Source organism: Trichosurus vulpecula, chromosome 7 (assembly GCF_011100635.1).
Source record: "Trichosurus vulpecula isolate mTriVul1 chromosome 7, mTriVul1.pri, whole genome shotgun sequence".
NCBI lineage: Eukaryota > Metazoa > Chordata > Mammalia > Diprotodontia > Phalangeridae > Trichosurus > Trichosurus vulpecula.
The window spans coordinates 114,425,845-114,451,905 of NC_050579.1; the positions used below are offsets into that span (position 1 = coordinate 114,425,845).

The following is a 26,061-nucleotide window of genomic DNA, read 5'->3' on the forward strand; positions in this document are numbered from 1 at the left end:
TGGGGAGAAAATTTGTAACACAAAATCTTGTCAAAATCAATGTTGAAAACTAAAATATTAAATAAAATATATATGTAAAAAAAGAATATCACTTTGACATCACAAATTACCTGTCCAGTCCAGCAGTCACAAATATACAGTCTCTTCTATCCATTGGCTATGTCACATTTGGAAGTATCTTTGGCTAGGTGAACTCTATGTAGAAACTTCATTAAGTCTGAGCCTGCCATCCCCAGGGACTGAAGTGGTATAGAGGAAAATGTTTTCCCAAGTGTTAAAAGTTTGTATTTTTGTTTTTGCTATATCTTTGAAGTAAAATTTAAAATCCCTTTGTAAAAAGCTAATTGATGTTAATTGACTAAATGGAACTGGGATAGTAATCACTGGTGTCTGAAAATGGAGAGAAAACATCAGACAGGGGCTCAAGCCAATACCTCATTGCCCCCCTGGGATACCTCTAAAACCCTGGAGGGGGGTTATAACTGGCCTTCCTCTGAGAGAGTCTGGAGAATCCCGATATAGGAAATGTTTTGATCCCAACCCAGCTTCATTCATGCATAAAGCAATTATAGCTCTAGGACAGCAGACCCTAAAAGATATGACTTAATTTCCCAGTACAACTAATAGTCTTCCTGTTTGATTCTCAAATAATACCATACAGATAATGTTAGTGTTCTAGAGAAAATATGTCAGGATTTGAAGTATCTCTTCAAAACAAAATCAAACTCAGTTTTGTTCCTTATGACATAAGAACCAATAGAAACTTGATTTTTCAAAAAGATTTTTATTGATATCTTTTGTTTTTTACATTACGGAATTTCTGGCAGTATCCTTTCCTCTCCCTTCCAGAGAGCCATCCCATAAAACATACACAATTTTTTAAGAAAAGAAAAAGAAAAAGGGGAAGAATGAGAAAAAATCAGCAAAACCATTCAATACATTAAAGGAGTTTGAAACTATTTGCCATGTCTACTGACCTCCCACCTCTGCAAAGAAGTAGGGGTAGGGGAAGGAAAGACACTTTATTTTTAAGTTTTTATATTGAACTTAATAAATGTTAAATCCACATACATAATAGAACTTAAAAAATGATTGTATATGAGAGTTCGGATCTTTACTATGCATAGTTTGATTTTCTTTTAAAAAATATAATAAGTTCAACTTGTAGATTTCAGAGCTGTTTCCTTATCTGTGTTTCCTCCTGGCTTTCCCTTCCCACAGACACTATAAATATGCTACTTAGGGTTAGTTCTATTGGTAGATCTATTTAGGAATCTGAGTACACCCAACTAAGCTAAAGATAATCAATACAACTGAGAGCATTAGCTTTCTCTTACACAATCCATGGCCTATATCTCTATCTGCTTGTACTACTAGTTGACAACAACACTGATTTATAATTATTTCTGAAAACCATTGAGACATTTGCTGGCAGACTGGAAGACAGAACACAAACCCATTCTTTATCAATTCAGAATAAATGTCCATTTTAAAAACTTGGAGGTATTTAAAAATCAATTGTTGTTTGAATCAATTTGCATCCAAATAAGAGCTGAATTTGTATATAGTAGAACAAATAATAGTGTTAGAAGAGTGATATAAAAATAGTGATTTAAATACTTAGAACTAAAAATTAAATGAAGTTCTTTTTTCATTCTCATTCTTTGATTTTTTTATGTTGAATTCCATACTTTATTATTTAATTTTTTTTAGTTTTCAGCATTGATTTCCACAAGATTTTGAGTTACAAATTTTCTCCCCATTTCTACCCTCCCCCTCACTCCAAGATGGCATATATTCTGATTGCCCTGTTCCCCAGTCAGCCCTCCCTTCTGTCACCCCACTCCCCCTCCCCCATCCCTTTTCCCCTTACTTTCTTGTAGGGCAAGATAGATTTCTATGACCCATTGCCTGTATATCTTATTTCCCAACTGCATGCAAAAACAATTTTTTTGAGCATCTGCTTTTAAAACTTTGAGTTCCAAATTCTCTCCCCTCTTCCCTCCCCACCCACTCTCCCTAAGAAGGCAAGCACTTCAGCATAGGCCACACATGTATCATTATGCAAAACACTCCCATAAATAGTTATGTTGTGAAAGACTAACTATATTTTCCTCCATCCTATCCTGTCCCCCTTTATTCAATTTTCTCCCTTGACACTGTCCCTTTTTAAAAGTCTTTGCTTTTGATTACTTCTTCCCCCATCTGACCTTCCTTCTATTGTCCTCCCCTTTCTTATGCCCTTCCCCCTACCTTCATGTGGGGTACGATACCCAATTGAGGGGCAGCTAGGTGGTGCAGTGAGTAGAGTACCAGCCCTGAAGTCAGGAGGACCTGAGTTCAAATCTGGCCTCTGACACTTGACACACTTACTAGCTGTGTGACCTTGGGCAAGTCACTTAACCCCAATTGCCCTGCCTTTCCCCCTGTAAAAAAAACAAAACCAAAAAAAAGATACCCAATTGAGCGTGTATGTTATTCCTTCCCCAAGTCAAATCTGATGAGAGCAGGATTCACTCATTCCCCATCACCTGCCCCCTCTTCCTTTCCAATGAACTGCTTTTTCTTGCCACTTTTATGTGACATAATTTACCCCATTTTATCTCTCCCTTTCTCCCTCTCTCAATATACTCCTCTCTCACCCCTTAAATTTATTTCACTTTTTTAGATATCATCCCTTCATATTCAACTCATCCTGTGCCCTCTGTCTATATTCCCTTCAACTCCCCGAATACTGAGAAGGGTCTCATGAATTACACACATCATTTTTACAAATAGGAATGTAAACATAATAGTTCAACTTTAGTAAGTCCCTTATGAATTCTCTTTCTCGTTTACCTTTTCATGCTTCTCTTGATTCTTGTGTTTGAAAGCCAAATTTTCTATTCAGCTCTGGTCTTTTCACTGAGAAAGCTTGAAAGTCCTCTATTTTATTGAAAATCCATATTTTGCCTTGTAGCATTGTACTCAGTTTTGCTGGGCAGGTGATTCTTGGTTTCAATCCTAACTCCTTTGACCTCCAGAATATCATATTACAAGCCTTTTGATCCCTTAATGTAGAAGCTGCTAGATCTTGTGTTATTCTGATTGTGTTTCCACAATACTCAAATTGTTTCTTTCTGGCTGCTTGCAGTATTTTCTCCTTGATCTGGGAATTCTGGAATTTGGTGACAATATCCCTAGGAGTTTTCTTTTTGGGATCTTTTTCAAGAGGTGATCTGTGGATTCTTTCAATTTCTATTTTACCCTCTGGCTCTAGAACATCAGCACAATTTTCCTTTATAATTTCTTGAAAGATGATGTCTAGGCTCTTTTTTTGATCATGACTTTCAGGTAGTCCAATAATTTTTAAATTATCTCTCCTGGATCTATTCTCCAGGTCAGTGGTTTTTCCAATGAGATATTTCACATTGTCTTCCATTTTTTCATTCCTTTGGTTCTGTTTTATAATATCTTGGTTTCTCATAAAGTCACTAGCTTCCACTTGCTCCAATCTAATTTTTAAGTTAGTAGTTTCTTCAGTGGTCTTTTGGACCTCCCTTTCCATTTGGCTAATTCTGCCTTTCAATGCATTTCTTCTCCTCATTGGCTTTTTGGGGCTCTTTTTCCAATTGGGTTAATCTATTTTTTAAGGTACTATTTTCTTCAGTATTTTTTTGGGTCTCCTTTAGGAAGTCATTCACCTGTTTTTCATGATTTTTTCCCATTACTCTCATTTCTCCTCCCAATTTTTCCTCTACTTCTCTTACTTGCTTTTCCAAATCCTTTTTGAGCTCTTTCATGGCCTGAGCCCAATTTATATCTTTCTTGGAGGCTTTTGATGTAGGCTCTTTGACTTTGTTGACTTCTTCTGGCTGTATATTTTGATCTTCTTTGTCACCGAAAAAAAGATTACATAATCTGAGTCTGAATCTGAGTTCCTTTTCGCTGCCTGTTCATGTTCCCAGCTAACTACTTGAGCCTTGAGCTTTTTGTCAAGATATGACTGATTGTAGAGTAGAGAGTACTCTTGTCCCAAGCTTAAGGGGCTGTGCTGCTGTTTTCAGAGCTACTTCTACACAGCCAACTCTGCCACACCAGCGCTCCTCATCCCCCAAGAACTGCCAACCTGGACCACGATGCAGATCCAAGCAGGCTCTGCACTCCTGCTCTGATCCACTGCTTAATTCTTCCCACAGGGTGAGCCTGGGGCCAGAAGCAACCACAGCTGGAGCTCTGGAAGCAGCCCCAGAGCTGCACCACTTCTGTGCCCTGGGGCTAGGGCTGGCACTCCTTTCACTCTGTTCCAGCAGTTTTTCCACCAACCTTCTCTATTGTCTTTGGCGTTTGTGAGTTGAGAAGTCTGGTAACTGCCACAGCTCAAGTCTGAACTGTTGTACCCGGCTCCCAGTCTGATTGGTCCTGGGCCCACGCTGGGCTGCCCTCTGCTCTCAGCACCCTGCGATAGACCCTTCCCAGCCACCATCCAGGTTGTTCTGGGCTGGAGCCCTGCTTCCCTCTGCTATTTTGTGTGTTCTGCAGCTCTAGAATTTGTTCAGAGCCATTTTTACAGGTGTTTGGAGGGACCTGGGGGAGAGTTTAAGCAAGTCCCTGCTTTCCAGCCACCATCTTGGCTCTGCCTCCCCTCCCCCCCCCCACCACCCCAATGAAGTTCTTAACAAATGGTTTTTACATGGAGGAAACAAATAGTTGGGAATTCAAGGCAACTAGGTGGTACAGTGGTTAGAGTGCTGGACCTAGAGTAAGAGGACCTAAGTTCTAATCCCACCTTAGCCACACATTAGTTGTATGACACTGGGCTAGTAACTTAACCCCTTTTTGCCTCATATCCTCATCTGTAAAATGGGGATCATAATAGCACCTACCATGAGATAATAGAGTACTGTGCGAAATTTAAAGTACTACCTAAATCCTAGCTATTCTTGTCTATCTTTTCAAATGAGTTATTAAATCCAATTTTTTTTTCAAAATCCAGTAGACTATAGGCTGTTAAATGGCAGGGACTGCCTTTTTTTTTTCTTTGTAGCTTTAGCATCTTAAAAGAACCTTGTACAAAGTAGCCTCTAAAATATCTGTTGTTCAAATGAACCTTATGTTCACCAAAGAATACTCTTGCAGGACAATATAACTACTTCTCCCTCTAGTGTGCTACCTGTAAATAGCAGCAAAGGAATCAGCACAGAGCTTTTGTAACCCAGTTGTTAAAAAGTGGTTATTTAAGATATTAAAGAAAAAAATTTTAAAAAAGACAAAAAAAGACATTAAAGGAATAAAGAGTTTATAAGTAACAACATTTTGTACTGCCACTGTAAATAAAACATTTCTAGACCATGAATATTTAAACTTGGGCATATCTGCAATGGAAAAATCAATCAATACATATTTATTAAGAACCTACTATGTGCCTCCTATGCTAAGTACTAGGGATACCAAAAAAAAAGACAAAAGACAGTCTCTGTTGTTAAGGAGGTCACAGTCTAATGGAGGATACTGTAAACTGTCAACATGTAAACTTTTTTTTTTCTTTTTCTTATTTGTATCTCCTGGGCTTAGGCACAATGCCTGCCACATAGTAGGTACTTAATAAATTTTTATTGTATTGAAAACAACTATGCACAGATATGTAAGAAAAATTGGAGATAATCAATAGAACAGAGGAACTTATATCAAATAAGGAAAAAAATTAAAAATAAAGTAATGGAAATTGTGAGAATGCCCTTCAATTGGGGAATGGCTAAACAAGTTGTGGTATATGATTGTGATGGAATACTACTGTTCTATAAGAAATTATGAGCTGGTTGATCTTAGAAAAACATGGAAAGATCAGCATGAAATAAAGAAGAATGAAATGATATAGTAACAGAAATATTGTTTGAAGAATAATTGAACAACCAAGTTTATTCTGAGTATTGTAACACTCAAATCAATTGCAAAAGACCTGTGAACGAAGATGCTACCCATCTCCAGAGAAAGAACTGGTAAATAGAAGTATTCATAGTATGGTTTTGTGTGTGTGTGTGTGTGTGTGTGTGTGTGTGTGTGTGTGTGTGTGTGTGAGTGTGTGTGTGAAAGAGTGGGGGGGAGAGAGAAATTTTAGTCTTCTCTAGTGCAGGGTGGGGAGGGAGGGACAGAGGGAGACAGTTTGGAACTTAAAATGTAACAAATTTAATTTTAAAAAAAAAAACAAAAACTGAGGGAAAATATGGTGCAGTATGGATATATTTATCATCACATAAAAATGTCTGTAAGAGAAAAAGCAAGAACAGCCAGTATGAAACAAAGAGCTTTTCACAATACAGCTGAGCCATAGGCAAGGAGTTTTTATGCAAACAGTACATTTAGCCCAGTTATACTTGAGCATAACCAAAAAATAAAAATAAAAAAGTCTTAAAAAAATCAACTCATGAAAAATCAAGCCACTAAAAAGAAAGAAAATGTGTATAAATATAGAGTTGAATGCAGTCAGAATGACATTAATAGCAACATTTGTAATATTGTTGAGGATTTTACTAAAAAAATCCCCAAATTCAGAGTTGTGTTCCAAATGGAACTTTTGCAGCATTTAAACAGCTGAATTCTGGAAAATCCTACCTGTCAGACCCATCCAGCAATTCTGCATAGCCCAAGGAAAAATCTGTCTAGATTTTGCAGTACTGTCACAAAACTGATCATTTTTGCTTTGCAAAAGAACTGAAGTTTTGCACCTACCTGTAAAGGGAGGGAGGGATGTGAGGGAGAAGAGGCAACAGGCAAGTCTACTGACAAACTGTTCAGAACTAGAACTAAAATGTATATTATCTTCTGGGATTCTGTATCTTACTTTTGAGGACAGTCTGGAATGGTTTGGGAGAATTTTCAGTTCAGACTTGCACAATACAAGGCAGCCTTCTCATTTCTTGAAATCATAAATTAGAATTTAAACATTTTTTTAAAGAAAATTACTTCAATAATTCAAGCTAAGGCATATGAAGACTAATTTCTAAAAGCAATTCCAAGGAAGCTCCTAGGTGGGAAAAAAATGTCTGAGTTCTAGTTATGCTTCTAATTTCAAAGCTCTATCTATCCATTTATCTATCCTTTCTATTCATCTACAATCAATCCTCTACTTTTGCAGGGGCAACATTGTTAGAAAATAGTGTAAAAATAAAAAAATGAAAATGGTGACACATTGAAACTATGGGACATAGGTGGTTAGATCCCTGTGACCACCCAAAACTGTAGTCTTTCACTAGAGATTGCTGAAAATACACTTTTCTGCATACAATTCTTTATAGCAAAACATTAATTTCGATATTATGTACTTTTCCTAACACAGTAACCATGAAATAATCCATAAAATGCAACACATAAAATAAAATTGGTAATATGCAAAACATTTTTTCTCACTAGTAATTCTTTAGAATTCTGTGACCTTTTTTGTGCTAAACATTTCAATGTAAAAAAACACTGATTTCAGACAATATTCACTTTTCATAATACATGAAATCTATAGTACCATAAATACTGTACAGAAAATAAAATTATTAAAATGAAAACATTTTTTAACCTGTCTCACCTTCCACTGTGTCAGCTAGTGGTATGAGGGTGTTGTGTTGTATACTATACAGTTATCCTCCCACATCATGGGGATTAGGGATGTAGCAGTCCTGGGATCTGGAAAATCTGTGTAAAATTTTTTGGCCCTCTTGTCATACCAGAGAAGAAGTCTGAATTATTATCATATTAATATGTTAACATAAAATATGTTGATACTATATAATACTATACATATATTTTATGCATTTCTGAGTTTCAAAACTTTTTCTGTGTTATCTGCTGTCCTTCATGTGTCATCTGCAGCTTCTGCAATACTCTCAAAAAATTCCCATGTAATTTTTTTATGCTGACTCCTGGTATATCAAAACCATGATGGGGAAAGTTGTGATGTGGAAGGGACTGCTGCAAACCTCTCAACATTGGCCACCTTCTAAAAACCAAGGGAGAAGTTGCTAGGACTTTAGTTGTTGTCGTCCAAAGATGCTGAGACTGGAGAGGTATCGATATCACCTCCTACCCTCTGTTCTTCATAGCTGGTAGATGGTGTTGGAGCTCATGAAGGATGCACCAGCTTGATCAGATCAGAGTGGGCATAATTGCTATACAAAACCTGAGTTTGAAAGGCAAAAAATGATGCAACGAATGCCCAGGGAGCTTTTTACAATCATAGAGTGAACAAGACCGATGAAGCACCAAGTAGCACCCTGGCAGCTCTACAGACTTATGTGTATCATGCCTTTCATTTTTTCTCTATTGCATGTAGCCATGAATGTGTAGGTTACCAATGGGAAGAGGTTTGAAGTCACAAAAGTTAAATATGTGAATGTTGAGATTGATTGTATCTATCATCTATCTTTCCTGCCATTCCATCTGCCTGTCTATCTATCTATCTATCCTGTCTATTCATTCATCCATCTATCTACTGCTTAGGATTTTGAGGGGTTTTTTTGGGTAGCATAACATAGGTAAAAGAACACTGCCATTTACCTACTGTGTAACCTTGAGCAGGTCACTCAAACTCTGTGAGCCTCAGTTTTCTCATATGTCAAATGGTGATGATAATTCTTGCACTGCCTATAATTCTTAATACAGAGTCTGGCATATAGTAAGTGTGTTACAGATGCTTGTTCATTCATTTATTTTGCTCATACCTATCTCACTGGGATATTACAAGGAATGAGCTTTGAAAACTTTAATGTATTAAATAAATGCTAGTTATCATCATCAATATCATCATCAAGAGGAGGAAAAAAATGCAAGGCAAAGAAAATCCTCTCCTCTCTTCCCCCTCCAGGGTTTCTAGTTGCCACATTGAAACTTATTGACACTTCAAAGCAATTTGCTTGGCCAGGAACTAGTCACCTGGGACTTGAAATGATTTTGAAAGGAATTTGATTTGCTCTAATCCAACTAGGAATGGAGAACAAATCCAGTTAAAAAAAGGTTTTAACAACCCTCTGAGTAAACTTTTTTTATCACCTAGTTGTGGGGAATCCTCATTGACAAGACTTCTGGAAAATTATCTCCCTTCCTTTTTTTGGAGGGGGGAAGGCAAGGCAATTGAGGTTAAGTGAGTTGCCCAGGTCACACAGCTAGTAAGTGTGTCAAGTGTCAGAGGCCAGATTTTAATCCTGACTCCAGGGCCAGTGCTGTACTCACTGTGCCACCTAGCTGCCCCTTCTCCCGACCCCGCCCCCCCCCCCTTTTTTCTCCCTACTGGCTTAGCATAGGTGCCTGGAACAACAAGTACTTAAAAAGATGCTTGTTGAATCCCTGACTATTGTCTGACTATTGTCCCTCCATATTGACCCTGGGAAGAGAAAGCCATAGTAACAGAGCAAAGTAACAAAGAAGTGATAACAAAAAAAATAGTAACAAAGAAGCATCCAAAAGCAACTTTGGTGATAGAGCAGAATAATATAGACATAACTGTGAGAAGTGTCATAATCATCTCTCAGATTTTTTTCCAGTCCTAAACCTGATCATCCTGGATAAGGAGATAACTTTGTCGTTCACACTTCACTTACCTTCTCAGCTCCAAAACTTTCTAGCCCAAAGCCATTGATTAAATATGATCAGAATAGGTTTTAATATAAGGGAAAAAAACCTTCCTAACAACTAAAGGTGTTGAAATTGGCTTCTTTGGAAGCCAATAGGTTCTTCACTAAAAGTCTTAGTTAAGGTTCTGTGACCACTTATTAGGTATGCTGCAAAGAAGATTCTTGTTCTAGTACAGATTGACCAAGATGACTTGTAAGGTCTCTTCCAGGTCTGTAATTCTATGATTCTGTGATCATAAGATAAAACCAGGTATTCAGAGGAAATGAAAGCCCAAAGCTAAGGGGTCAAAAGAGATAAAAACGCAGAACTGAAACCGTATGTCCTTTGTCCTGGCCAAGAGAGGTCTTTTCAGTTGAATGCCTCGTGGCCTATGGGGAATTTCTGCAGTTACCCTAAGTAGTTAGGCTGATCAAGCACTGAGTGCGATGTCATAGACATAAGTTCTGGTCCTGGAGGATATGTTGCTGTTATTAACACTGCTTAACTAGACTTTAAGACAGTTGGTGTTGAAAAAAGTGAAACCCTTGATAGAGCTTATTTGAATGTCAGCTATATTATTTCTAAAGGTTTGATTGAATTAACACACTTTTACCCTTTGACTCATAAAGATTTTCGGTCTAGAGGAACTGAAATTTTGGAAGTCTGCTTGAATTTAGAGAGGATGATAGAGCAAAAGTGGTACAATAAAGGCTTTAATGGGTACAATCATTCACCTATTTGAGCAAAATAAGGTCACCTATGTGCCTGGATATGGAAATATAATGGGCAAAAATTAGGTAACAGTAGCAAAATCTGACAGTAGCTCTCAGGTTATCAATACAAGGAATATTCTCACTGCCACAGGTTCAGAAATTTCTTCCTTCCCTATGCTCATGACTGGTGAAGATAACAATTGTATTATCTAGAAGGTACATTATCCTTTAAAAAAAAAAGTTCCAGAAAAGATGTTATCATTAGTGTGGAAATGTGTTCATTTTGGTAATGACTTAGTGCAGATGTGATTGTAGGTGAGTTCTTGGGTCATGTTGGTGGTATGGGAATTGATAAGGAGATTTCTAAAAGTTTTCAGTAAATCCTTCAAAATCATGGATTTAAGTTTAAACTAAATACCAAAATTACTGGGGCTACCAAGAAATCAGAAGGAAAATTTATATAGCTGTTAAAAGTGTTTCTGGTAGAAAAGTTGAAGTTATCATTTGTGATTTATTTCATGTTTGCTTTGGCTGATGACCTTTCACCAAAATTTGGGACTGGAAGAACTTGGAGTTGACCTGGATCTCATAGGTAGTGTCCTAGTTGATGCTACATCCCAATCCAAAGTTCTAAATATATCTGTGCTATTGGAGATTGTAATTGCTGACCCCAGGCTAGTTCACAGAGTGGAAGATGAGGGTTTTATCTATGTTAAAGGGACTACCAGCGGTGCTGTACACATTGACTAAAATTATGTGTTATCTGTGATGTAGACACATCCTGAAGTTGCATGGCTTGGTAAATCAGAAGGACAATCAAAAGATAAGGGTACTGAGTACAAAGTTGGAAAGTTTTCTTTTGCTGCCCATAGCAGAGTTAAGACTAATGCTGACATAAGTGGCATGGTAAAGATGCTTGGTCAGAGGTCAACAGACAGAATGCTGGGAGCACATATTTTAGAGGCAGGTGCTAGAGAAATGATCAGTGGAGCTATACTTGCTTTAGAGTATCAAGCATCCTGTGAAGATGTTACTGGAGTCAGTCATGTTCATCCAACTGTATCAAAAGCTTTCATTGAAGCAAACCTAGCTGCATCTTTTGGCAAAGCAATCAACATTTAAAATGAAATGTCATCTGTTTATACATCTGTATCTACTCCCTAAAAGGTTTTGTGGAGGATGTTTAATGTGAAAGGCTTCTAAAGTAGAGGGCTCACAGCTTTGAGAATCTCTAGGACTGAATTGAGTAATGTTTTTGTTCAGATGGTAAATATTTAACAAATAGGTTTAAAAAATTAAAACTGGGGGACTATACTGAGGTTTCCATTTTGAAATTTATTTCAAATGTCCTTACTTTTTTTGCCTAAGGTACAAGATTTATCTTTCTTTTGTAAAGCCTCTGTGATCATAATACAATAAAGAGCTAAAAGAGATTTCCATGTATTGTTTTCTCCAAACATAATCAAAAGCTTTCCTATGACATTATGAAACTAATCATATCTGAAGTTGGCATGAAATAAAATTTCTGTGGGTTGTACAAAGAAGTAGATTTTCACATTTAACAGTCTAGTTATAGCGTCTAGATAATACTGGTGATGTAGACGACAAAACCAGAAAATGAGGACTTTTTAGCCCTCGTATGAGGCATGAATGAATTATTTGCTCAGACTATCTACATTAATCACACTAACCAGTTAGTTGGCATGAGGTTCAGAGAAATGGAAAAGGTATATCAGAAACATAATAAAAATGAGATATCATACCCAGGAAGGAAAAGAACTTAGTCCAGTGAAGAGCTAAGGAACAAAGTGGAACACAAGAGAAAAGGTACAGAAATGAGAAAAGAATTCTGCAGAAACAATAAATAATGAGAAAGGAAAATCTAAGAAACACTAGAGCCTGGGGTCAGGTGTTGAAAATACACACAAAACAATGAAATAGGAATGAGCACTACTGGTGAGTGCTTTTACTTTGAGAATGAATATATAATCAAGTGTTTATTAAGCATTGACTAAGCTGGGCACTGTGCTAAGTGCAAGATACATAAATATAAAAAACCAGGCAGTCTCTGTCCTCATGGACTTTCCATTCTAATGAGGAAGGAGAACAACATGCACTCAGACAAGTCACTGACAGAGATATAAACAAAGAAAACACAAAGCAGTTTTGAGAATGGGATGTGCTAACAATAGAGGGAGGCTGATAACAAAAGAAATCAAGTGGGAAATGGGAGCTGAGTTGAACCATGAAGGCAACTAGGGATCCAAGAGGCAGCAAGACAAGTGAAAAACCTGAGAGACAGAGTTTCTGAATAACTAATGATCAATTTATGAATTAGGCTAGAAGATAATCAATAAATTGACTGTCAGTGGTTTCTCTTGGTAACCAAACACCCCAATGGAGACACTGAATGCCTTAATCTACTTTTAGAAAAGGGGGTGCCCCCAACATGAGCTAAAAGTCTTAAGCTCCTCCTGCTAAGAATGTGGCTTGATCATGAGACTCAGTTGCCTCCAGCTATCTGGACAAAGGAATCTACCTATACCCAGATCACTCTGGTTGATTTTCTCCTTCATGACCCGGGTTACTCTCAACTCCAATGGAGGGGTTCAAGGGCATAGACTTAATGCTTTGGGGATGAAATTCACCTAGATTAAATTCTGTTTATATTCCAAGTAGAAGGTCCCCGAGTTGGCTGGGGTCCCATCCAAGATCAAGGAGCATGTTCCTCAGGGGATTTGGGCAATCTTGTCTATCAGCCTTGTTCTTCAGGGACCAGTTGACTAACCTATAGAAGCTGGTCCCTGAATGAGGAAACAAAAAGCCTTGATCTTAATTTAATAATTGGTTATTAATGTTAGAAAAATAGTAATTTCTCTCAGACATAGGAGGAAGAGTATTAGAGGCATGAGAGACAATCCATGCAAAGGCATGGGGAAAAGAGATAAAATATCCTGCATGGGAATCAAGAAGTCCAGTTTGGAGGGAATATAGAGTGGCAGGGTCTATTAAACTAAGATTGTTGCAATTCATTACATAAGGTCTGGTTTGTGGCTTCTGTGACTTTTCTTATGGTGTATCTAAGGATAAGTTTGCTTCTCTGAATTTTGTAACTTTAAGAACATTCTTTCTCCAAAGAATGAAAAGAAAGTCATCATATTATTAGAGATTTGGAGTTGGAAGAGCCTTTAACAACCATCAAGTTCAACCTTCTCATTTTACAGAGAAGGAAGCTTAGAGAGGTTGACTTGGTCAGGGTCACTAAACTAGTAAGGGTCTGAAGTAGAATTTGAACCTGGATCTTCTTAACTCAAAGTCCAGAGCTCAATTCAGGATGATATTTAGCTTCTGTATTGTTTGCCTGAAAATACACATATGCAGACACACACTGGTATGTGGCTGTTTATAATTGAGGCCTTTTTCTCCAAGTTAGGATCTCGGTATACTGGAGGTTGATTCTTGCTTTCTTATAGAACCTGAATTTACATGCGTACATAGAATCTCAAAATTAGAAACTCTGAACACGTTGATCGGAAGGTTCTTGAACAGGCCATGTCTTAGCAGGAAAGTTAGAAACAAGACTCCCTGTGAGAACTCATCCCCATGTTAATTGGCTACTATTCTGGACACCTATGTTGCTTTAATTGCTTCTTAATTTCTTTCTAACGTACCCCTAAAACAATTGAATTCTCTTCCTGTCTCCCCAAATTTAATTTCATAGAAAAGTGTCTATCTGGGCCCAAATTGCCCCTCGGATCATAGATAAGAAATCTCTTAACCCTCTTGTTAGTTAGCCTTGAACAGATTAGGATGGGGGTGTAAAACAGGAAGGGAAGAAGAGACACATTCCTATTCCATGCTTCTCATCAATCTCAAACAAACATAGCATGCAAAGATCCCAAAGTATAGTCAAATCAAGTCAACAAGCATTTATTAAGTACCTATTATGTGCCAGGCACTGTGTATACAGCAATACCTGCTAACTGCTAGACATTGGGAATACAAAGAAAGGGAAAAACATGGTGCCAGTCCTCAAGCACTGTTAGGAAAAGCCAAGGAACAGTGAACATCCAGAAGAAGGACGTGGTCAAATGCTCAGGGTGTATAAGAAGGATGAAGTCTTAAAAAAAGGCTATTGATTTAGCAATTTAGTGATCATTGATAATTCTGAAGGGATCAATCAAGTGGTGAGATTGGAAGCAAGATTGCAAGGGGTTTAGAAGTGATGAGAGATGAAAAAGTGGAGGAATTTGGCCATAATATACAAGAGAGATATAGATGATAAGATGATAGCTTAAGTTAGGTAAAGGTTTTTATTAAAGATAGTGGAGATATGGGCATGCTTGTGGTAGCAAAGAAGAAGCCAGTGGATAAAGAGAGAGACTGAAGATTAATTATTTTATTAATATTAGATAATTGTTATTAACTAATTCCATTATGAGTTAATATTATTAAAGTATACATATATTAAATTTAAATTAAAATATATTAAATTATATATAACTATAATTATCAGCTGTTATTAACTAGATATTATGTAAATTAGTTGAATGTTAGTTAATATAATAGTGAGTAAAGAGAGAGTGAATATTAGTTAAGTACAGGTTTTTATCAAAGATAGGGGAGATAAAGACATTTATAAAGGACTCATGATGAAAAATATTGTCCACCTCCAGAGAAAGAATAGATGGAGTCTGAATGCAGATCAAAATATACTCACTTTATTTATTTTTTTGTGGGTTTTTCTGGCCTGCATTTTCTTTCACAACATGATTAATGTGGAGATATGATTTGCATGAGTGTACATGTATAACCTGTATCAAATTACTTGCTGTCTCAGGGAGGGAAGAGGGAAAGAAGGGAGGGGGAGAATTTTGAATTAATTTTTTTTAAAAGAATATTAAAAACTGTTTTTACATTTAATTACAAAATTATTCAAAAAATAGGGGAGATGTGGATACATTAGCAAGGAAGGAACCAGGGAGATTGAATAATAGCACTTCAGGAAGAATGATCAAAAGGAGAAACTCCAGAAAGAGATGAGAGTAGATGAGATTAAAGGCATAGAAGAGTTGGCTTGGCCAAGGAGAAAGTTCCCTTCTTCTGAGAGTGGACCAAAGGAGGAGAGAATGGGGAATAATGTCAACAGAATTCAAAATATAAACTAAGGAGGAGACGAAGCTCAAGATGGATGGCCTTAATTTTCTTGATAAAGTATGAAACAAATACTCTGCTGAGTACTTGGTGGCAGGGAGTGTGTGGATATTATGAGAAGAGAAGAGAAGGTTTGGAACAGAAGCCATGGCGAAAGAAATAATCAGTCAAGGAAAAGTAAAAAGATTAGTGTAGAACAAAGGGGGCCCAGCTAAAAATTAGATAGCTATAATTTGTGGTAGGGTCCCATGGGGGCAGCTAGGTGGTACAGTGGATAGAGCCCAGCCCTGGAGTTAGGAAGACTCATCTTCAGGAGTTCAAATCTGGTCTCAGATATTTACTAGCTGTGTGACCCTGGGCAAGTCATTTAACTATTTGCCTCAGTTTCCTCATCTGTAAAATGAGCTAGAGAAGGAAATGGCAAACCGCTCCAATATCTTTGCCAAGAAAACCCCAAATGGGATCAAGAAGGGACAAAATTGTAGTGAGCCTATGCAGCTATGGTTGTATGATTTCCTCTTCTAGCAGATTCAGCATCCCTGAATAGTATCAGAAGAGACAGATGGTATAGGTAATCTAGGTTTGGGGATTGAAAATGGATGAGCAGAGACATGAAAGGAGGTAAAGCAACACGGAAACAGTAGGAAAGCATATGCAATTGATAAGAAGGTAGTGTTTGCATTAAGAATTTCTTAACTTTCAAGTTTTAGTTTTAGGATTCAAACATCTTTGGTCCATGATACAGCTTCTAATATCACATTTTACTATTCAACATCCCTGTAAGTTTGAAGAATTGGGGACCAAAATTCTAGTATTTTCAGCCCAAAGACAGTAGGAAGAAAATGAAAATGGACTATTTAATTTAATCATTTGTCTTATGAAGCTGTTAGTCAATTCAAAAAAGTAACTGCCATGGTCACTATCTAAAAGTATGTGTAGGGTGAAGATTATGAGTAGTAATTATTTTTATTCATTTTCTTTCAAAATGTAAATTGAAGGTATATGAATGTGGAAAATAAACAAGTAAATACTATAGGTCAAATCTGGCTCTTTTTGTGGTTTCAAAAGAAAACAACCGTTGAAAATAAACTTTCATTTTCTTGAAAACCACATCCAGAGCCTTCCTGTGTTGTCTTCAAAATGACTGCAATTCTCCTTGCTACAATTAAGTCTATATTGTTACTTATGAATAACCAATTAAAAGAACTCTAAAAATTGTTAACTAAGACAGAAAGGCAACAGACAAGGGGTACATATAACTCAAAATCCTCGGAAGCATAACTCAGGACTGAGTATGCATAAGATCAGTAAAATAACAGGTTGTTGGCTTTTTGTTCTCTCTCTCTCTCTCTCTCTCTCTCTCTCTCTCTCTCTTCCCCTGCCAAAGAAAATTATATAATGAAATATTTGTGTTGTACTTCATTGTTGCTAATAAGATATAACTGATGGCCAATATCATTGTCCTTCATATGAAAATTAAAATTCTCCCAAACATTCTAACCACTAGCCACTTTTCAAGCAACACCTGTTTCTTTTTTTTCAGTTTGCATTTATCTTATGTTTTTATAAAACTGTGGTTTTTAATCTTGTAAATTTTTATTGTTAGCTTTAGTTTCTATGTCACCTAAATTTTCCCCTGTATCCCTTTGCCTCCTCCCAGATGGCCATCTCATACAACAAAAAATATGGATCACCACCCATGTATGTGAAAACACCAATCATACACAGCATTACTTTCTATGGAGCACATCAATCACTCAAAAATGCATTAATTAAGTACTTATATGCAAGGCACTGTGACAGTATTACAGAGTACACAAAGAACTCAGGTTTACTCCTCATCCAATCCATCCCTGAAAAAAAATCTCCCTACAACTTGCTTTACAAGGACTCATCCATTTGTCCTTTTCCTGTGGAAAAAGATCTCTTTCTTCAGACCCTGATACTGTTTGTGACTTTGCCTTTTGGACTCGTATTCTACCCAAAGCCTCTACTCAGAAATCATCTCACCTTTTCTGAAACGTACCGGAGGCTATAATATTGTTTCCCACCCTTACCTGTCACTCAATATTTACTGAAGACTTAATATGCACGCAGCACTTTGTTTGAATCTAGGTATCACCACCAGCAATACAAGATTAAAGGCTCCCAATGGATTCTAACAGATAAATGGCAGCAGCACCTTTAATTGTGAGGCTTTTACTAAAGCTTTTGTACCTTTTGCTAAAATTTTAAAAAAAGCAGAAACCCAAATCAAGTGTGTGTCATTTGGGAGCTTGTGGAGTGGAACACTAAGATCACATCAAGCACCTGATGAAACTGAAAGTCTATGGAATCGCAGGATCTCAGAATTGGAAGGGATTTCAAAGGTTATCTAATCTAGTCTCTACCTGAACCAGAATCCTATCCACACATAAATGAGAAGTGGTCATCTGGTCTCTGCATGAAGAATTCCAGTGAAGGGATAATCATTGTCTTCTAAGGCAATCCATTCTACTTTGGGACAGTTTTTGCCGTGAGGAAGTTTCATTTTATAGCAGAGGTTCTTAACTGATTTTGGGTCATGTGCCCCTTTTGAAATCTGGTGAAGCCTAAGGGGCCCTTATCTTTTAAACACATAAAATAAAATATGCAGGATTGTAAAGGTAACCAATTATATTGAAATATAATTGCATATATGTATATATATACATATATATATACATGTACACCACATACATAAATATGCATATACATATTTTAAAAACAACCTAAATTCATAGGCCCCAGGTTAAGAATCCCCTCTGCCTTACATTAAACCTAAAATCTACCTCTTCCACCCACTGCTCCTAGTTCTGCTCTCTGGAGTCAAGGAGCATATAACCCCTCTTCCACACATAGTTCTTTAAATACTACACAATAGTTATGGCATATGATCTGTGATAATCTCTAAATTTCTATTATTTCTAATACCTACATCTACCTCTCAGGCAGCTAGGTGGTAGAATGGATAAAGTACTGGACCTGGAGTCAGGAAGACTCATCTTCCTGAGTTCAAATGTGGCCTCAGATACTTACTTGCTATGTGACCCTGGGCAAGTCACTTAATCCTGTTTGCCACAGTTACCTCAGCAAACCACTTTAGTATTTTTGTCAAGAAAACCCTAAATGGGGACACGAAGAGTTAGACATGACTGAACATTTACCACTAAGCACTTAGCACAGTGCCTGGCACATAGAAGGTACTTAATAAATATTTATTGACCAATCTATTCTATGCCATAGATGATATAAAAGAATTAGGAAATATGACTTCCATCATCAATGAATTTATAATATGGTTAAAAATAGAGCATTTCTTCCTAGGTCATGTACTCCCAATAAACTATAAACTCCTCAAGGTCAGGAACTGTCATTTTTTTAATCTTTGTTATAACCCATATCTAGCACAACAACCTTGAACAAAGGCCCTCTCCAAAATGTGTCAAAAAATGAACATCTGAAGACAAATCTCCAATTGCATTTACCATCTGTACCACAAATTAGCATATTACACGCTGCCTTTTTCTCTGAATTGTTTCCTGTGTGAAAGTCAGGTCTTCCTGACTAGGTGTTAACATACTTGAAGAGTTTATAATTCTTTACTGCTCCCCAAAGTTCTAGGCATATAAGTGGGTGCTTAGCAAATATTTAACTCTATTTAACACACTGACTAGAGAACAGAAGAAATTTCCAAACAACAAAGTGTAAACTATACACGAATGAAACTTAAAGCAATTGAATGCCAATACAGTATCCCAAAAGTCTTGGTGTAGATTTAAGCTACTAAAGTTTTAAACTGAAGTTTAAGCTAAAGACTTAGATTTAAAAAGTCTTCCTTCTATACAGCATGTCCCAAAAATCTTAGTGCAGTTAGTAGCTTAAAACCGCACTAAGAATTTTCAGACACCCTGTATAAAAGAATGGCTTCTTGAATTCTAAGTCTTTAGCTAGGTTTTAAAGAAAATGATGGTCATGAATTGGTGAGGAAGTTAGGAAGCCAGGCAGGCTTGATAATTGAGTAAATTTTGAATGATATGCCTGTCTCTAAAACCATGGTCAGTAAATGAATTGGTATAGAGAAGTATGATGAAAGGAGATGAAGATTTCTAATTTCTGACATCATGACATTCTATGTTTTGCAACCTAGGGACATCACTAGAAGAATATTGTTAATACGGTGGGTTTTATTTAGGTCATAGCTAAAATTCATTGAAAGCCACTTCATTATTTCACAAAAGAAACCCCATACCCTTCAATATCCTCTTCTGTTCTACTCTAGAACCATCTCATTGTCCATCTTAACTACTTGTCTTTACATATACTAATGGACCAATTTAATAGCTATTGGTACAATTTCATGCCACAATCCAATAAGTAGCAATCAATTAACAAGCATATTTGTTATTTCCTGCATTAGATTGTGAACTTCTTGAGGGCAAGGACTGTCTCTTGTCTCTCCCCAGAGTTTACATAGCACAATGCCTGGCACATAGTAGGTGTTTAATAAATGTTTATTGGTTGATATTATGCAATTACTACGTGCCAGTTACTGTGCTAACATATAGCGATACAAAAACAAAAATGAAACAGTCTCTGACTTCAAGGAACTTAAATTCTATCACAGAAGATAAAAACTGTATGTGAATAGATATACACAGAATAAATACAAGGTGATTTGGGATGAACTACCAGCACCTGGAACAAACAGAGAAGACCTCATGTAGAGGTGAGGTGACATTTGGGCTATGCTTGAAAGGAACTAAGGCTCCAATGAGGCTGAAGTGAGGATGCCAGCCCTGGGGCACACAGAAATAGAAATGGAATGTCTTGTATAAGAACAGTAAGAAGGTTAATTTGGCCGGACTATAGATATAATAAACATAAGACAAACCCAGAAATGAGCAGGTGGGTGCATGAGGAATAATTAACTGGGAGCAGTTTTAAGTGTGGATCTAATGGGACAGAAATTTGGAGGCAGGGAGATAGATGTGTTAGAAGTTACTGCAATCATCTGTTGTTGTTCAGTCATTTTTCAGTCATGTCCGACTCTTTGTGACCCCATTTGAGGTTTTCTTGACAAAGATACAGGAGTGGTTTGCCATTTCCTTCTCCAGCTCATTTACAGATGAGAAAACTGAAGCAAACAGGGTTAAGTTTCTTGCCCAGGGTCATGCAGCTAGTAAGTATCTGAGGCACATTTGAACTCAGGTCTTCCTGACTCCAGGCATGGCACTCTGTTCACTATGCGACCTAGTTGCCCAATTGCAATTATCTAGATAAATGGTTAATAAGGGTCTGCGATAGTAGGTATATAAAAAGGAAAGGGCAGATATAAAAGGTACTACCCAGGTAAAATCAATAGGAATTGGCAACTAATTAGTTGTGTGAAGTGAGGGGAAAAGTAATTGTCAAAGATAAAACCAAATGGAATGTGTGAATGGTTAAAAGAAAAAAAGACAGAAAAAGGGAAGCCAGAAAGAGGAACAGTTAAATAGTTGGGGTAGGGGTAGGGAGAGATAATTAGCTCTAGATATGTTGAGTTGGATGTGCTGGTAGAATATACTAGGCAATTGGAGATTCAGGCCTTGAGGATATATAGTCATCTTCATAAGGTGATTGTTGAAGCTGTAGAACGAGATTACCAAAGGAGAAAACAGAAGAGAGATAAAAGATTTCACTTTGAAAAATAAAGTCATTTTTTAGTTGTGGAGGAAGGGATTTGAAAGAGTTCAAGCTGAAGGTGGGGAACTGAGAACTGCTTCCAGGGTGGCGGGAAATGTACAAGGAGTTGATAAGAGATTGATAAATGGATTACTAGGAAGCAGTGAGGGACTAGGTAAGCTTAGATGATACAAATCTGTAGCTGAAATGCTCACTAACATGATCTCATGACTTTCTGTGAAAATATTTGGTATCCTAAGAACAATTAAGACAAATAGTGTGGATGACCCAGAGTCGGGGCTAGTTGGGCAGGATTGGCAAATCAATCAAGAAAGTGATGGATTTTAGGGTGGTGGCAAAGTATAATTGAAATGGTTGACCCTAGTGGTCCAGCTGAGATAAAGAAGCAAGTGAAACCAAAACAGAAGTGGAGAGACTAGGAATATAGGAACAAGAGGTCATAATGAAGATGAAGAGCAGGTTCAGTTGGAATGAGGGAGTAAATGAAGTGCAAGAATAGAGTACTGTGTTTAGAAAGAGGAATTTCAGAGTTCCAAAACAGGAGTTTGGCCAGTTCCAAGCAATGGTAAAGTCTTGACTGTGGTTGAAGATGCAAGTCATGGAGTTGAGAAAGCTGACAAAATGTGAAACCAGTTTGTTAGAAGAGTCAACATTAATTGGGCAAGGAAAAGAGTAGGCAGAAAGCCCATCAGCCAGGAGCCAGTCTTTAAATAAAGGATGGTCCCAGAAGGGAAAGAATAGCATGAATTATTACAAAGAGAGAGGAGCTGCCTTCTACATAATGGCACTTAATCTATGTTGAACTGGATTTAATTGAATTGTTGACTAATGGTGAAAGAAATGATGCAAGGGAGTGTTTTGTTTTGTTTTGTTTTTACAATAGTATAGGGATTCAAAAGAGCACAATGGAAGAAGCTGGTAGGAGGAAAAAAGAGGTGAATTGTCTTGGAAGGAGTCAGGGCTGAGATGGCTAGAAATGAGAGTTAGCAGAGTAAGGAAAGAGGTTGTAAATCAGTATAACAGGAATTATAAATGTAGAAGGTAGGCTTTAGAGAAGCATATTAGCCAAAGAGAGGGAGGGTACATAGTGACAGTAAGTTAACTAGCTCCAAGTTTCCAATGTTAATGTTAATGAGACAGCTGTTGGCTTGAGAGTATGTACCTTCTCAGGTGAATTTTATCTGAATTCATGGCTGATCTGTAGTTTCCGGTGGAGGATGAAATTGCCTCCAAAAATTGTCTCTCCAGGTCAGATGATCTGAAACTAAGTAAAAGCACCTGAATTTTAAAATATCAGTGTCTATTTGCAAATGAGCAGGTTTCATAAGTGATAAAGAATTAGTCTTTGCAAAAGAATGTCCCCTGCTTCTACCCAATCATGTGTCTTGTGGGCCAAATATAGACTACCTTCCAATTAATTAGTTAGTGCCCTGTCTTAGGGGGGTAAATTATTGATAGATAAAGAGAGAGAGAGAGAGAGACAGACAGACAGACAGACAGATTTAGTTTATACTTTGTCTCATGGAGGAAGGTAAGCAGTTTGAAAAACATGAGCAATTTTTTCAGTAATTATAAAGCAGATACTTTAAAATTCAATATAACTTCCAAATTTATGGTTACCAAAATGACATTTGATTGATTTCATTTAAGCATCAGGATCAACTTAACAGTGGAAATACCTTTAAAAATAATCAATATTAAACTGTATTTAAATAGAATTTCATATGTTTCAACACTGAAAAAGTCTCAAAATAAGGTCTGTGATTTTCATAGAACAACATGTTTTTTCTGGCAACTATTTTATTATATTAAACAAATGTGATAAAATAAAGTGCAACACAATGATTTATGTGACATAAGTCATTAATTGTGACTTATGACATTCCTTGAGACCACTACTCTTCCTTCTTCCTGATTTTATTCTATGTTGGACTAGATGATACCTCAGGTTATTTCTAGCTCTAAATCCTATGAATTCTCTTCCATGGGTCTTAAGGCTTCATCTGCAAGCTCCTGGTCATCTTTTCTTCCTGAGCCCCTCTGCTTTGCCCCCTAAAGAACAAATGCAATATTTTTACTTCTCCCCTACCCTGCTCTCTTGAAATAGGGACACAACCTTTTTTTAAAGATAGGGTTTTGGGGCAGGGAAACTTATGATTAGGAGCTATATAAAGCCAGTTTAAGGAACTGAAAAGGGTTAGAGGAAATCTTAAGCTTCGATCACTGCAAAATTTCCCAAACTGTGTTTTGTTAAACCCTGTGCCATCTTTTTATTACTTGTGCTAGGGATTTTCAATTTCTTCCACCTAGATAATTGGTCACAGAATTACAAGAAAGGACTTTAAAGATAATCTAATCCAATCCTTCCATTTTACAAATAATGAAGCCAAGACCTATAAGTTCAGTTACTATCCCACGGTCACATAGTTGTTAAGTACTAAATAGCAAAGTTCCAAAGGCTTGTGCGAGAATCATCTACACTTCCAGACTGATCTTTGAGATCTAATATTTTCACACATCACACACAGAAAAGTCACCACAGGTTCTTCATCCAACTTAAAAATAAAATTGGACTAAGCAGGATGATTTCAGAAAAACCTAGAAAGATTTACATGAACAGAGGCAGAGTGAAGTGAGCAGAACCAGAAGAACATTGTATATAGTAACACCAATGTTGTATTATGAGCAACTGTGAATGACTTAGCTGTTCTCAGCAATACAATGATCTAAAACAATCCCAAAGGACTCATGATGAAAAACACTATCTCTAAAGAAAGAACTGATGGTGTCTGAATATAGACCTAAGTATACTATTTGTATCTTTCTTTCTTCTTTCCTTTTCTTATTTCTTCTTTTCTCTCTTTTTCTTCCTTCTTTCCTTCTTTTCTTTCTTTTTCTAGTTTTCTTCCACAAAATGACCAATATGAAAATATTTTTTAGATGTCAGATTGCTTACCATCTCAGGGAGGGAGGAGAGAAGGAAGGAAAGGATAGAATTTGGAACTCGAAGTTTTAAAAATGAATGTGAAAAATTGTTTTTACAAGCAATTGTGGGGGGAAATAAAATATTCTTATTTTAATTTACTATTTTATTTTCCCCCCGTTACATGCAAAAACAATTTTTAACATTCATCTTTAAAACTTTGAGCTCCAAATTCTCACCTTTCCTCCCTCCCCACCTCCTCCTCCATTGAGAAAGCAAGTAATTCGACATAGGTTATACATGTGTAGTCAGGCAAAACACTTCCATAATAGTCATGTTGTGAAAGAAAACAGACAAAAAGAACCTCAAGAAAAATAAAGTAAAAAAAAAAGCATGCTTCAGGATTGCATTTTTCATCATAAATCCTTCAGAGTTGTCTTGGATCATTGTATTGCTGAGAGTAGATAAGTCATCTTACAATACTGATCATCTTACAATGCTGTTACTTGTACATGGTACATTTCACTTTGCATCAGCCCATGCAAGTTTTTTCCAGGTTTTTCTGAGAGCATTCTGTTCATTTCTTATATTACAATAGTATTCAATCATAATCACATACCTACAACTTCTTCAGCCATTCTCAAATTGATGGACATCCCCTCAATTTTAATTCTTTGCTCCCAGAAAAGAGCTACTATAAATATTTTTGTACATATTGGTCCTTTTCCTTTTTGTTTTTTATCTCTTTTGGGGTACAGATGCTAGGTCAAAGGGTATGCATGGTTTTATAGCCCTTTGGGCATAGTTCCAAATTGTTCTACAGAATGGTTGAATCAGTTCATAACTCCACCAACAGTGTATTAATGTCTCATCTTTTCCACATCTCCTCCAACATTTGTCACTTACCTTTTCAGTCCTATTAGCCAATCTAATAGGTATGAGGTAGTATTTCAGAATTGTTTTAATTTGCATTTCTCCAACCAATAGTGAGTTAGAATAAATAAGATATTATTTAAAAAATAAATAAAATCAGACCATTTTAAAAAACAAAGCCCAAAGTCTTTAACAATTTCGTGAGATGGTTTCTGAAAATAATGTTGTCAGGTCCACAGATATGTCCAAAATCTAAGTTGAGTTCCTGTAATAGCCACATCCACTTCTGTGGTTTGGTGTTAAAAGTGTTTATAGTGTTCATACATACCAGTTTTAATATTTTTCTAAAGAATTGTCCCTATGCCCAGACAGCAGTTAGGCATTCTTTTTTCAATGACCAACCACTATCTTCTCCTTCCCACATCAGTACAACCCTGGAGTTCTTCTCTGAAGCATCCATAGCCTTAAAAGAATCTTTTGTTATAATAGGAAGTAGTCAGAAAGTTTTTCCCTGACAAGCAAGCTTTCAATTTATCAAAAGGAACTTATATGTCCATATTATTTCATCTGGTTTTTTCTAAGTTAAAAACAATAAAGGAAAAAGTCAAGGTGTGGAAATGGGGTACAATCCTAAAATCATAATCAGCTATGCTCAAATTAAAACTCATCTTTTTTGGTCTTTTAGATCCCCACATTTTGAAATTAGCCCAACTTTACCCCAACAGGGAGTTCCTTTTTTCACTCTAAGACCTATAGCCCACATATACTGCCATCAAGCAATCCAAATAGACTTTTATTGGGTGTCACAGTTAAGCCAATTCTCTGAATTGTCTAGAGAACTGGCCCAAATAAATTTGCACAATAGAGCCCAAAATAGCTGTTGTTGTTATAAAAGATCCTAGCCCAAACAACAAATTATTGACTAGCAAACGAAAGGTGACTGAAACATGCCTTAACCCAGAAGGTTGTTAGTTAAACTGCTACAGAATTTCTGGAGTAACAAAGCTATCCTTTTCTTCTCCTCTCCATAGAATATGTTCTCCTCGAGGGCATGTAATATTTCTTTGTTGCCTCAGTCCCTAGCTTAGTACCTGGCACATAGTAATTTAATAAATGCTT

At 36.8% G+C, this 26,061-nt stretch overlaps 1 pseudogene; it reads left to right on the forward strand.

Annotated features, from left to right (window-relative positions):
• Window positions 1–11,411, forward strand: part of LOC118857604 — a 29,650-nt pseudogene extending 18,239 nt beyond the window's left edge.
• The last annotated feature ends 14,650 nt before the right edge of the window (window positions 11,412–26,061 follow it).